Consider the following 9,371-nt stretch of genomic DNA (forward strand, 5'->3'; position numbering starts at 1 on the left):
TGAGTGCATTCAGGGTGATGTGGCTGTAGGCAACCCTGCACCCTACTTACAACTCTCTTGACAAAAGCCAAGGTGGTCACCTCGGGCAAACGAGAGGAAAAATACAGCAGGTCGCCAAAGCCAACAACATAATGGAAAAAAGCCTACGGCACCTGGTATTCCCAGGCACTAACCAGGCCTGACCCTGCTTAGCATCCGAGATCAGGTGAGATCGAGCGCATTCAGGGTGATGTGGCCGTAGGCAATCTTTCACCCTACTTTCAACTCTCTTGACAAAAGCCAAGGTGGTCACCTCGGGCTATTGAGAGGAAAAATACAGCAGGTCGCCAAAGCCAACAACATAATGGAAAAAAGCCTACGGCACCTGGAATTCCCAGGCGGTCTCCCATCCAGGTACTAACCAGGCCTGACCCTGCTTAGCATCCGAGATCAGATGAGATCGAGCGCATTCAGGGTGATGTGGCCGTAGGCAATCTTACATCCTACTTACAACTCTCTTGACAAAAGCCAAGGTGGTCACCTCGGGCAATCGAGAGGAAAAATACAGCAGGTCGCCAAAGCCAACAACATAATGGAAAAAAGCCTACGGCACCTGGTATTCCCAGGCAGTCTCCCATCCAGGTACTAACCAGGCCCAACCCTGCTTAGCATCCGAGATCAGACGAGATCGAGCGCATTCAGGTTGATGTGGCCTTGGGCAATCTTGCACCCTACTTACAACTCTCTTGACAAAAGCCAAGGTGGTCACCTCGGGCAATCGAGAGGAAAATTACAGCAGGTCGCCAAAGCCAACAACATAATGGAAAAAAGCCTACGGCACCTGGTATTCTCAGGCGGTCTCCCATCCAGGTACTAACCAGGCCCAACCCTTCTTAGCATCCGAGATCAGACGAGATCGAGCGCATTCAGGGTGATGTGGCCGTAGGCGATTTTTCACCCTACTTACAACTCTCTTGACAAAAGCCAAGGTGGTCACCTCGGGCAATCGAGAGGAAAAAAATACAGCAGGTCGCCAAAGCAAACAACATAATGGAAATAAGCCTACGGCACCTAGTATTCCCAGGCGGTCTCCCATCCAGGTACTAACCAGGCCCAACCCTGCTTAGCATCCGAGATCAAACGAGATCGAGCGCATTCAGGGTGATGTGGCCGTAGGCGATCTTGCACTCTACTTACAACTCTCTTGACAAAAGCCAAGGTGGTCACCTCGGGCAATCGAGAGGAAAAATACAGCAGGTCGCCAAAGCCAACAACATAATGGAAAAAAGCCTATGGCACCTGGTATTCCCAGGCGGTCTCCCATCCAGGTACTAACCAGGCCTGACCCTGCTTGGCATCCGAGATCAGACGAGATTGAGTGCATTCAGGGTGATGCGGCCGTAGGCGATCTTGCACCCTACTTACAACTCTCTTGACAAAAGCCAAGGTGGTCACCTCGGGCAATCGAGAGGAAAAATACAGCAGGTCGCCAAAGCCAACAACATAATGGAAAAAAGCCTACGGCACCTGGTATTCCCAGGCGGTCTCCCATCCAGGTACTAAACAGACCAGACCCTGCTTTGCATCCGAGATCAGACGAGATCGACTGCATTCAGGGTGATGTGGCTGTAGGCGATCTTGCACCCTACTTACAACTCTCTTGACAAAAGCCAAGGTGGTCACCTCGGGCAATCGAGAGGAAAAATACAGCAGGTCGCCAAAGCCAACAACATAATGGAAAAAAGCCTACGGCACCTGGTATTCCCAGGCGGTCTCCCATCCAGGTACTAACCAGGCCCGACCCTGCTTGGCATCCGAGATCAGACGAGATTGAGTGCATTCAGGGTGATGTGGCCGTAGGCGATCTTGCACCCTACTTACAACTCTCTTGACAAAAGCCAAGGTGGTCACCTCGGGCAATCGAGAGGAAAAATACAGCAGGTCGCCAAAGCCAAAAACATAATGGAAAAAAGCCTACGGCACCTGGTATTCCCAGGCGGTCTCCCATCCAGGTACTAAACAGACCAGACCCTGCTTAGCATCCGAGATCAGACGAGATCGAGTGCATTCAGGGTGATGTGGCCGTAGGCAATCTCACACCCTACTTAAAACTCTCTTGACAAAAGCCAAGGTGGTCACCTCGGGCAATCGAGAGAAAAAATGCAGCAGGTCGCCAAAGCCAACAACATAATGGAAAAAAGCCTACGGCACCTGGTACTCCCAGGTGGTCTCCCATCCAGGTATTAACCAGGCCAGACCCTGCTTAGCATCCGAGATCAGACTAGATCGAGTGCATTCAGCGTGAGGTGGCCGTAGGTGATCTTGTTTCCTACTTACAACTCTCTTGACAAAAGCCAAGGTGGTCACCTCGGGCAATCGAGAGGAAAAATACAGCAGGTCGCCAAAGCCGACAACATAATGGAAAAATGCCTACGGCACCTGGTATTCCCAGGCGGTCTCCCATCCAGGTACATAACCAGGCCTGACCCTGCTTAGCATCCGAGATCAGACGAGATCGAGCGCATTCAGGGTGATGTGGCCGTAGGCGATCTTGCACCCTACTTACAACTCTCTTGACAAAAGCCAAGGTGGTCACCTCGGGCAATCGAGAGGAAAAATACAGCAGGTCGCCAAAGCCAACAACATAATGGAAAAAAGCCTACGGCACCTGGTATTCCCAGGCGGTCTCCCATCCGGGTACTAACCAGGCCCGACCCTGCTTAGCATCAGAAATCAGACGAGAGCGAGCGCATTCAGGGTGATGTGGCCGTAGGCGATCTTGCACCCTACTTACAACTCTCTTGACAACAGCCAAGGTGGTCACCTCGGGCAATCGAGAGGAAAAATACAGCAGGTCGCCAAAGCCAACAACATAATGGAAAAAAGCCTACGGCACCTGGTATTCCCAGGCGGTCTCCCATCCAGGTACTAACCAGGCCCGACCCTGCTTAGCATCCGAGATCAGACGAGATCGAGTGCATTCAGGGTGATGTGGCTGTAGGCGATCTTGCACCCTACTTACAACTCTCTTGACAAAAGCCAAGGTGGTCACCTCGGGCAATCGAGAGGAAAAATACAGCAGGTCGCCAAAGCCAACAACATAATGGAAAAAAGCCTACGGCACCTGGTATTCCCAGGCGGTCTCCCATCCAGGTACTAACCAGGCCCGACCCTGCTTAGCATCCGAGATCAGACGAGATTGAGTGCATTCAGGGTGATGTGGCCGTAGGCAATCTTGCGCTCTACTTACAACTCTCTTGACAAAAGCCAAGGTGGTCACATCGGGCAATCGAAAGGAAAAATACAGCAGGTCGCCAAAGCCAACAACATAATGGAAAAAAGCCTACAACACCTGGTATTCCCAGGCGGTCTCCCATCCAGGTACTAACCAGGCCCGAATCTGCTTAGGATCCGAGATCAGACGAGATCGAGCGCACTCAGGGTGATGTGGCCGTAAGCAATCTTGCACCCTACTTACAACTCTCTTAACAAAAGCCAAGGTGGTCACCTCGGGCAATCGAGAGGAAAAATACAGCAGGTCGCCAAAGCCAACAACATAATGGAAAAAAGCCTACGGCACCTGGTATTCCCAGGCGGTCTCCCATCCAGGTACTAACCAGGCCCGACCCTGCTTTGCATCCGAGATCAGACGAGATCGAGTGCATTCAGGGTGATGTGGCTGTAGGCGATCTTGCACCCTACTTACAACTCTCTTGACAAAAGCCAAGGTGGTCACCTCGGGCAATCGAGAGGAAAAATACAGCAGGTCGCCAAAGCCAACAACATAATGGAAAAAAGCCTACGGCACCTGGTATTCCCAGGCGGTCTCCCATCCAGGTACTAACCAGGCCCGACCCTGCTTAGCATCCGAGATCAGACGAGATCAAGCGCATTCAGGGTGATGTGGCCGTAGGCGATCTTGCACCCTACTTACAACTCTCTTAACAAAAGCCAAGGTGGTCACCTCGGGCAATGGAGAGGAAAAATACAGCAGGTCGCCAAAGCCAAAAACATAATGGAAAAAAGCCTACGGCACCTGGTATTACCAGGCGGTCTCCTATCCAGGTACTAACCAGGCCCGACCCTGCTTAGCATCCGAGATCAGACGAGATCGAGTGCATTCAGGGTGATGTGGCCATAGGCAACCTTGCACCCTACTTACAACTCTCTTGACAAAAGCCAAGGTGGTCACCTCGTGCAATCGAGAGGAAAAATACAGCAGGTCGCCAAAGCCAAAAACATAATGGAAAAAAGCCTACGGCACCTGGTATTCCCAGGCGGTCTCCCATCTAGGTACTAACCAGGCCCGACCCTGCTTAGCATCCGAGATCAGACGAGATCGAGCGCATTCAGGGTGATGTGGCCGTAGGCGATCTTGCACCCTACTTACAACTCTCTTGACAAAAGCCAAGGTGGTGACCTCGGGCAATCGAGAGGAAAAATACAGCAGGTCGCCAAAGCCAACAACATAATGGAAAAAAGCCTACGGCACCTGGTATTCCCAGGCGGTCTCCCATCCAGGTACTAACCAGGCCCGACCCTGCTTAGCATCCGAGATCAGACGAGATAAAGTGCATTCAGGGTGATGTGGCTGTAGGTGATCTTGCCCCCTACTTACAACTCTCTTGACAAAAGCCAAGGTGGTCACATCAGGCAATCGAAAGGAAAAATACAGCTGGTCGCCAAAGCCAACAACATAATGGCAAAAAGCCTACAACACCTGGTATTCCCAGGCGGTCTCCCATCCAGGTACTAACCAGGCCCGAATCTGCTTAGGATCCGAGATCAGACGAGATCGAGCGCACTCAGGGTGATGTGGCCGTAAGCAATCTTGCACCCTACTTACAACTCTCTTAACAAAAGCCAAGGTGGTCACCTCGGGCAATCGAGAGGAAAAATACAGCAGGTCGCCAAAGCCAACAACATAATGGAAAAAAGCCTACGGCACCTGGTATTCCCAGGCGGTCTCCCATCCAGGTACTAACCAGGCCCGACCCTGCTTAGCATCCGAGATCAGACGAGATCGAGCGCATTCAGGGTGATGTGGCCGTAGGCGATCTTGCACCCTACTTACAACTCTCTTGACAAAAGCCAAGGTGGTGACCTCGGGCAATCGAGAGGAAAAATACAGCAGGTCGCCAAAGCCAACAACATAATGGAAAAAAGCCTACGGCACCTGGTATTCCCAGGCGGTCTCCCATCCAGGTACTAACCAGGCCCGACCCTGCTTAGCATCCGAGATCAGACGAGATAAAGTGCATTCAGGGTGATGTGGCTGTAGGTGATCTTGCACCCTACTTACAACTCTCTTGACAAAAGCCAAGGTGGTCACATCAGGCAATCGAAAGGAAAAATACAGCTGGTCGCCAAAGCCAACAACATAATGGCAAAAAGCCTACAACACCTGGTATTCCCAGGCGGTCTCCCATCCAGGTACTAACCAGGCCCGAATCTGCTTAGGATCCGAGATCAGACGAGATCGAGCGCACTCAGGGTGATGTGGCCGTAAGCAATCTTGCACCCTACTTACAACTCTCTTAACAAAAGCCAAGGTGGTCACCTCGGGCAAACGAGAGGAAAAATACAGCAGGTCGCCAAAGCCAACAACATAATGGAAAAAAGCCTACGGCACCTGGTATTCCCAGGCGGTCTCCCATCCAGGTACTAACCAGGCCCGACCCTGCTTTGCATCCGAGATCAGACGAGATCGAGTGCATTCAGGGTGATGTGGCTGTAGGCGATCTTGCACCCTACTTACAACTCTCTTGACAAAAGCCAAGGTGGTCACCTCCGGCAATCGAGAGGAAAAATACAGCAGGTCGCCAAAGCCAACAACATAATGGAAAAAAGCCTACGGCACCTGGTATTCCCAGGCGGTCTCCCATCCAGGTACTAACCAGGCCCGACCCTGCTTAGCATCCGAGATCAGACGAGATCAAGCGCATTCAGGGTGATGTGGCCGTAGGCGATCTTGCACCCTACTTACAACTCTCTTGACAAAAGCCAAGGTGGTCACCTCGGGCAATGGAGAGGAAAAATACAGCAGGTCGCCAAAGCCAAAAACATAATGGAAAAAAGCCTACGGCACCTGGTATTACCAGGCGGTCTCCTATCCAGGTACTAACCAGGCCCGACCCTGCTTAGCATCCGAGATCAGACGAGATCGAGTGCATTCAGGGTGATGTGGCCGTAGGCAACCTTGCACCCTACTTACAACTCTCTTGACAAAAGCCAAGGTGGTGACCTCGGGCAATCGAGAGGAAAAATACAGCATTTCGCCAAAGCCAACAACATAATGGAAAAAAGCCTACGGCACCTGGTATTCCCAGGCGGTCTCCCATCCAGGTACTAACCAGGCCCGACCCTGCTTAGCATCCGAGATCAGATGAGATCGAGCGCATTCTGGGTGATGTGGCCGTAGGCGAAATGCACCCTACTTACAACTCTCTTGACAAAAGCCAGGTGGTCACCTCGGACAATCGAGAGTTAAAACACAGCAGGTCGCCAAAGCCAACAACATAATGGAAAAAAGCCTACGGCACCTGGTATTCCCAGGCGGTCTCCCATCCAGGTACTAACCAGGCCCGACCCTGCTTAGCATCCGAGATCAGACAAGATCGAGCGCAATCAGGGCGATGTAGCCATAGGCGAACTTGCACTCTACTTACATCTCTCTTGACAAAAGCCAAGGTGGTCACCTCGGGCAATCCAAAGGAAAAATACAGCAGGTCGCCAAAGCCAACAACATGATGGAAAAAAGCCTACGGCACCTGGTATTCCCAGGTGGTCTCCCATCCAGGTACTAACCAGGCCCGACCCTGCTTAGCATCCGAGATCAGACGAGATCGAGCACATTCAGGGTGATGTGGCCGTAGGCGATCTTGCACCCTACTTACAACTCTCTTGACAAAAGCCAAGGTGGTCACCTCTTGCAATCGAGAGGAAAAATACAGCAGGTCGCCAAAGCCAACAACATAATGGAAAAAAGCCTACGGCACCTGGTATTCCCAGGCGGTCTCCCATCCAGGAACTAACCAGGCCCAACCCTGCTTAGCATCCGAGATCAGACGAGATCAAGCGCATTCAGGGTGATGTGGCCGTAGGCAATCTTTGCACGCTACTTACATCTCTCTTGACAAAAGCCAAGGTGGTCACCTCGGGCAATCGAGAGGAAAAATACAGCAGGTCGCCAAAGCCAACAACATAATGGATAAAAGCCTACGGCACCTGGTATTCCCAGGCGGTCTCCCATCCAGGTACTAACCAGCCCCGACCCTGCTTTGAATCCAAGATCAGACGAGATCAAGCACATTCAGGGTGATGTGGCCGTAGGCGATCTTGCACCCTACTTACAACTCTCTTGACAAAAGCCAAGGTGGTCACCTCGGGCAATCGAGGGGAAAAATACAGCAGGTCGCCAAAGCCAACAACATAATGGAAAAACGCCTACGGCACCTGGTATTCCCAGGCGGTCTCCCATCCAGGTACTAACCAGGCCCGACCCTGCTTAGCATCCGAAATCAGACGAGATCGAGCGCATTCAGGGTGATGTGGCCATAGGTGATCTTGCACCCTACTTACAACTCTCTTGACAAAAGCCAAGGTGGTCACCTCGGCCAATCGAGAGGAAAAATACAGCAGGTCGCCAAAGCCAACAACATAATGGAAAAAAGACTACGGCACCTGGTATTCCCAGGCGGTCTCCCATCCAGGTACTATCCAGGCCCAACCCTGCTTAGCATCCGAGATCAGAGGAGATCGAGCGCATTCAGGGTGATGCGGCCGTAGGCGATCTTGCTCCCTACTTACAACTCTCTTGACAAAAGCCAAGGTGGTCACCTCGGGCAATAGAGAGGAAAAATACAGCAGGTCGCCAAAGCCAAAAACATAATGTAAAAAAGCCTACGGCACCTGGTATTCCCAGGCGGTCCCGCATCCAGGTACTAACCAGGCCCGACCCTGCTTAGAAACTGAGATCAGACGAGATCGAGCGCATTCAGGATAATGTGGCCGTAGGCGATCTTGCACCCTACTTACAACTCTCTTGACAAAAGCCAAGGTTTTCACCTCGGGCAATCGAGAGGAAAAATACAGCAGGTCGCCAAAGCCAACAACATAATGGAAAAAAGCCTACGGCACCTGGTATTCCCAGGCGGTCTCCCACCCAGGTACTAACCAGGCCCGACCCTGCTTAGCATCCGAGATCAGACGAGATCGAGCGCATTCAGGGTGATGTGGCCGTAGGCAATCTTGCACCCTACTTACAACTCTCTTGACAAAAGCCAAGGTGGTCACCTCGGGCAATCGAGAGGAAAAATACAGCAGGTCGCCAAAGCCAACAATATAATGGAAAAAAGCCTACGGCACCTGATATTCCCAGGTGGTCTCCCACCCAGGTACTAACCAGGGCCGACCCTGCTTAGCATCCGAGATCAGACTAGATCGAGCGCATTCAGGGTGATGTGGCCGTATGCGATCTTGCCCCCTACATACAACTCTCTTGACAAAAGCCAAGGTGGTCACCTCGGGCAATCGAGAGGAAAAATACAGCAGGTCGCCAAAGCCAACAATATAATGGAAAAAAGCCTACGGCACCTGATATTCCCAGGTGGTCTCCCACCCAGGTACTAACCAGGGCCGACCCTGCTTAGCATCCGAGATCAGACTAGATCGAGCGCATTCAGGGTGATGTGGCCGTATGCGATCTTGCCCCCTACATACAACTCTCTTGACAAAAGCCAAGGTGGTCACCTCGGGCAATCGAGAGGAAAAATACAGCAGGTCACCAAAGCCAACAACATAATGGAAAAAAACCCTACGGCACCTGACATTCCCAGGCGGTCTCCCATCCAGGTACTAACCAGGCCCGACCCTGCTTAGCATCCGAGATGAGACGAGATCGAGCGCATTCCGAGTGATGTGGCTGTAGGCGATCTTGCACGATACTTACAACTCTCTTGACAAAAGCCAAGGTGGTCACCTCGGGAAATCGAGAGGAAAAATACAGCAGGTCGCCAAAGCCAACAACATGATAGAAAAAAGCCTACGGCACCTGGTATTCCCAGGCGGTCTCCCAACCAGGTACTAACCAGGCACGACCCTGCTTAGCATCCGAGATCAGACGAGATCGAGCGCATTCAGGGTGATGTGGCCGTAGGCGATCTTGCACCCTACTTACAACTCTCTTGACAAAAGCCAAGGTGGTCACCTCGGGCAATCGAGAGGAAAAATACAGCAGGTCGCCAAAGCCAAAAACATAATGGAAAAACGCCTACGGCACCTGGTATTCCCAGGCGGTCTCCCAACCAGGTACTAACCAGGCCCGACCCTGCTTCGCAACCGAGATCAGACGAGATCGAGCGCATTCAGGGTGATGTGGCCGTAGGCGATTT

At 52.0% G+C, this 9,371-nt stretch overlaps 25 non-coding genes and 15 pseudogenes across 25 annotated transcripts; all 40 read right to left on the reverse strand.

Moving 5' to 3' along the window:
• Positions 1-352: 352 nt before the first annotated feature.
• LOC143950832 (5S ribosomal RNA) lies at positions 353-471 on the reverse strand. The gene has a single exon (XR_013266162.1). It is a non-coding gene; the product is annotated as a 5S ribosomal RNA (ribosomal RNA).
• Positions 472-580: 109 nt separating this feature from the next.
• LOC143946162 (5S ribosomal RNA) lies at positions 581-699 on the reverse strand (annotated as a pseudogene).
• Positions 700-808: 109 nt separating this feature from the next.
• On the reverse strand, positions 809-927 carry LOC143952812 (5S ribosomal RNA). Its single transcript, XR_013267953.1, has one exon. It is a non-coding gene; the product is annotated as a 5S ribosomal RNA (ribosomal RNA).
• Positions 928-1,038: 111 nt separating this feature from the next.
• Positions 1,039-1,157, reverse strand: LOC143950561 (5S ribosomal RNA). Its single transcript, XR_013265917.1, has one exon. It is a non-coding gene; the product is annotated as a 5S ribosomal RNA (ribosomal RNA).
• A 109-nt stretch (positions 1,158-1,266) lies between these two features.
• Positions 1,267-1,385, reverse strand: LOC143946799 (5S ribosomal RNA; annotated as a pseudogene).
• A 109-nt stretch (positions 1,386-1,494) lies between these two features.
• LOC143947988 (5S ribosomal RNA) lies at positions 1,495-1,613 on the reverse strand (annotated as a pseudogene).
• Positions 1,614-1,722: 109 nt separating this feature from the next.
• On the reverse strand, positions 1,723-1,841 carry LOC143952380 (5S ribosomal RNA). Its single transcript, XR_013267562.1, has one exon. It is a non-coding gene; the product is annotated as a 5S ribosomal RNA (ribosomal RNA).
• A 109-nt stretch (positions 1,842-1,950) lies between these two features.
• LOC143954744 (5S ribosomal RNA) lies at positions 1,951-2,069 on the reverse strand. Its single transcript, XR_013269704.1, has one exon. It is a non-coding gene; the product is annotated as a 5S ribosomal RNA (ribosomal RNA).
• Positions 2,070-2,178: 109 nt separating this feature from the next.
• Positions 2,179-2,297, reverse strand: LOC143948508 (5S ribosomal RNA; annotated as a pseudogene).
• A 109-nt stretch (positions 2,298-2,406) lies between these two features.
• LOC143954737 (5S ribosomal RNA) lies at positions 2,407-2,526 on the reverse strand. Its single transcript, XR_013269698.1, has one exon. It is a non-coding gene; the product is annotated as a 5S ribosomal RNA (ribosomal RNA).
• A 109-nt stretch (positions 2,527-2,635) lies between these two features.
• Positions 2,636-2,754, reverse strand: LOC143945886 (5S ribosomal RNA; annotated as a pseudogene).
• Positions 2,755-2,863: 109 nt separating this feature from the next.
• LOC143950346 (5S ribosomal RNA) lies at positions 2,864-2,982 on the reverse strand. Its single transcript, XR_013265756.1, has one exon. It is a non-coding gene; the product is annotated as a 5S ribosomal RNA (ribosomal RNA).
• Positions 2,983-3,091: 109 nt separating this feature from the next.
• LOC143950833 (5S ribosomal RNA) lies at positions 3,092-3,210 on the reverse strand. The gene has a single exon (XR_013266163.1). It is a non-coding gene; the product is annotated as a 5S ribosomal RNA (ribosomal RNA).
• Positions 3,211-3,319: 109 nt separating this feature from the next.
• On the reverse strand, positions 3,320-3,438 carry LOC143947884 (5S ribosomal RNA; annotated as a pseudogene).
• Positions 3,439-3,547: 109 nt separating this feature from the next.
• On the reverse strand, positions 3,548-3,666 carry LOC143951928 (5S ribosomal RNA). Its single transcript, XR_013267154.1, has one exon. It is a non-coding gene; the product is annotated as a 5S ribosomal RNA (ribosomal RNA).
• Positions 3,667-3,775: 109 nt separating this feature from the next.
• Positions 3,776-3,894, reverse strand: LOC143950267 (5S ribosomal RNA). Its single transcript, XR_013265685.1, has one exon. It is a non-coding gene; the product is annotated as a 5S ribosomal RNA (ribosomal RNA).
• A 109-nt stretch (positions 3,895-4,003) lies between these two features.
• LOC143954714 (5S ribosomal RNA) lies at positions 4,004-4,122 on the reverse strand. Its single transcript, XR_013269677.1, has one exon. It is a non-coding gene; the product is annotated as a 5S ribosomal RNA (ribosomal RNA).
• A 109-nt stretch (positions 4,123-4,231) lies between these two features.
• LOC143945378 (5S ribosomal RNA) lies at positions 4,232-4,350 on the reverse strand. The gene has a single exon (XR_013265113.1). It is a non-coding gene; the product is annotated as a 5S ribosomal RNA (ribosomal RNA).
• A 109-nt stretch (positions 4,351-4,459) lies between these two features.
• LOC143945809 (5S ribosomal RNA) lies at positions 4,460-4,578 on the reverse strand (annotated as a pseudogene).
• A 109-nt stretch (positions 4,579-4,687) lies between these two features.
• On the reverse strand, positions 4,688-4,806 carry LOC143947885 (5S ribosomal RNA; annotated as a pseudogene).
• Positions 4,807-4,915: 109 nt separating this feature from the next.
• LOC143952961 (5S ribosomal RNA) lies at positions 4,916-5,034 on the reverse strand. The gene has a single exon (XR_013268088.1). It is a non-coding gene; the product is annotated as a 5S ribosomal RNA (ribosomal RNA).
• Positions 5,035-5,143: 109 nt separating this feature from the next.
• LOC143945810 (5S ribosomal RNA) lies at positions 5,144-5,262 on the reverse strand (annotated as a pseudogene).
• A 109-nt stretch (positions 5,263-5,371) lies between these two features.
• LOC143947886 (5S ribosomal RNA) lies at positions 5,372-5,490 on the reverse strand (annotated as a pseudogene).
• A 109-nt stretch (positions 5,491-5,599) lies between these two features.
• Positions 5,600-5,718, reverse strand: LOC143951930 (5S ribosomal RNA). The gene has a single exon (XR_013267156.1). It is a non-coding gene; the product is annotated as a 5S ribosomal RNA (ribosomal RNA).
• A 109-nt stretch (positions 5,719-5,827) lies between these two features.
• LOC143950268 (5S ribosomal RNA) lies at positions 5,828-5,946 on the reverse strand. The gene has a single exon (XR_013265686.1). It is a non-coding gene; the product is annotated as a 5S ribosomal RNA (ribosomal RNA).
• A 109-nt stretch (positions 5,947-6,055) lies between these two features.
• LOC143953720 (5S ribosomal RNA) lies at positions 6,056-6,174 on the reverse strand. The gene has a single exon (XR_013268776.1). It is a non-coding gene; the product is annotated as a 5S ribosomal RNA (ribosomal RNA).
• A 109-nt stretch (positions 6,175-6,283) lies between these two features.
• LOC143950219 (5S ribosomal RNA) lies at positions 6,284-6,402 on the reverse strand. The gene has a single exon (XR_013265642.1). It is a non-coding gene; the product is annotated as a 5S ribosomal RNA (ribosomal RNA).
• Positions 6,403-6,509: 107 nt separating this feature from the next.
• On the reverse strand, positions 6,510-6,628 carry LOC143954417 (5S ribosomal RNA). Its single transcript, XR_013269411.1, has one exon. It is a non-coding gene; the product is annotated as a 5S ribosomal RNA (ribosomal RNA).
• Positions 6,629-6,737: 109 nt separating this feature from the next.
• On the reverse strand, positions 6,738-6,856 carry LOC143947932 (5S ribosomal RNA). Its single transcript, XR_013265350.1, has one exon. It is a non-coding gene; the product is annotated as a 5S ribosomal RNA (ribosomal RNA).
• A 109-nt stretch (positions 6,857-6,965) lies between these two features.
• On the reverse strand, positions 6,966-7,084 carry LOC143952450 (5S ribosomal RNA). The gene has a single exon (XR_013267626.1). It is a non-coding gene; the product is annotated as a 5S ribosomal RNA (ribosomal RNA).
• A 110-nt stretch (positions 7,085-7,194) lies between these two features.
• LOC143947616 (5S ribosomal RNA) lies at positions 7,195-7,313 on the reverse strand (annotated as a pseudogene).
• Positions 7,314-7,422: 109 nt separating this feature from the next.
• Positions 7,423-7,541, reverse strand: LOC143954721 (5S ribosomal RNA). Its single transcript, XR_013269683.1, has one exon. It is a non-coding gene; the product is annotated as a 5S ribosomal RNA (ribosomal RNA).
• Positions 7,542-7,650: 109 nt separating this feature from the next.
• LOC143953173 (5S ribosomal RNA) lies at positions 7,651-7,769 on the reverse strand. The gene has a single exon (XR_013268280.1). It is a non-coding gene; the product is annotated as a 5S ribosomal RNA (ribosomal RNA).
• Positions 7,770-7,878: 109 nt separating this feature from the next.
• LOC143948491 (5S ribosomal RNA) lies at positions 7,879-7,997 on the reverse strand (annotated as a pseudogene).
• Positions 7,998-8,106: 109 nt separating this feature from the next.
• On the reverse strand, positions 8,107-8,225 carry LOC143943946 (5S ribosomal RNA). The gene has a single exon (XR_013264981.1). It is a non-coding gene; the product is annotated as a 5S ribosomal RNA (ribosomal RNA).
• A 109-nt stretch (positions 8,226-8,334) lies between these two features.
• LOC143945884 (5S ribosomal RNA) lies at positions 8,335-8,453 on the reverse strand (annotated as a pseudogene).
• A 109-nt stretch (positions 8,454-8,562) lies between these two features.
• Positions 8,563-8,681, reverse strand: LOC143945885 (5S ribosomal RNA; annotated as a pseudogene).
• A 110-nt stretch (positions 8,682-8,791) lies between these two features.
• Positions 8,792-8,910, reverse strand: LOC143948975 (5S ribosomal RNA; annotated as a pseudogene).
• A 109-nt stretch (positions 8,911-9,019) lies between these two features.
• Positions 9,020-9,138, reverse strand: LOC143950736 (5S ribosomal RNA). Its single transcript, XR_013266075.1, has one exon. It is a non-coding gene; the product is annotated as a 5S ribosomal RNA (ribosomal RNA).
• Positions 9,139-9,247: 109 nt separating this feature from the next.
• Positions 9,248-9,366, reverse strand: LOC143953190 (5S ribosomal RNA). The gene has a single exon (XR_013268295.1). It is a non-coding gene; the product is annotated as a 5S ribosomal RNA (ribosomal RNA).
• Between the last annotated feature and the right edge of the window lie 5 nt (positions 9,367-9,371).

This window comes from Lithobates pipiens, unplaced genomic scaffold (genome assembly GCF_037356315.1).
Source record: "Lithobates pipiens isolate NorthernLeopardFrog02 unplaced genomic scaffold, aLitPip1_a1.2 Scaffold_30, whole genome shotgun sequence".
In the NCBI taxonomy this organism is placed as follows: Eukaryota; Metazoa; Chordata; class Amphibia; order Anura; family Ranidae; genus Lithobates; species Lithobates pipiens.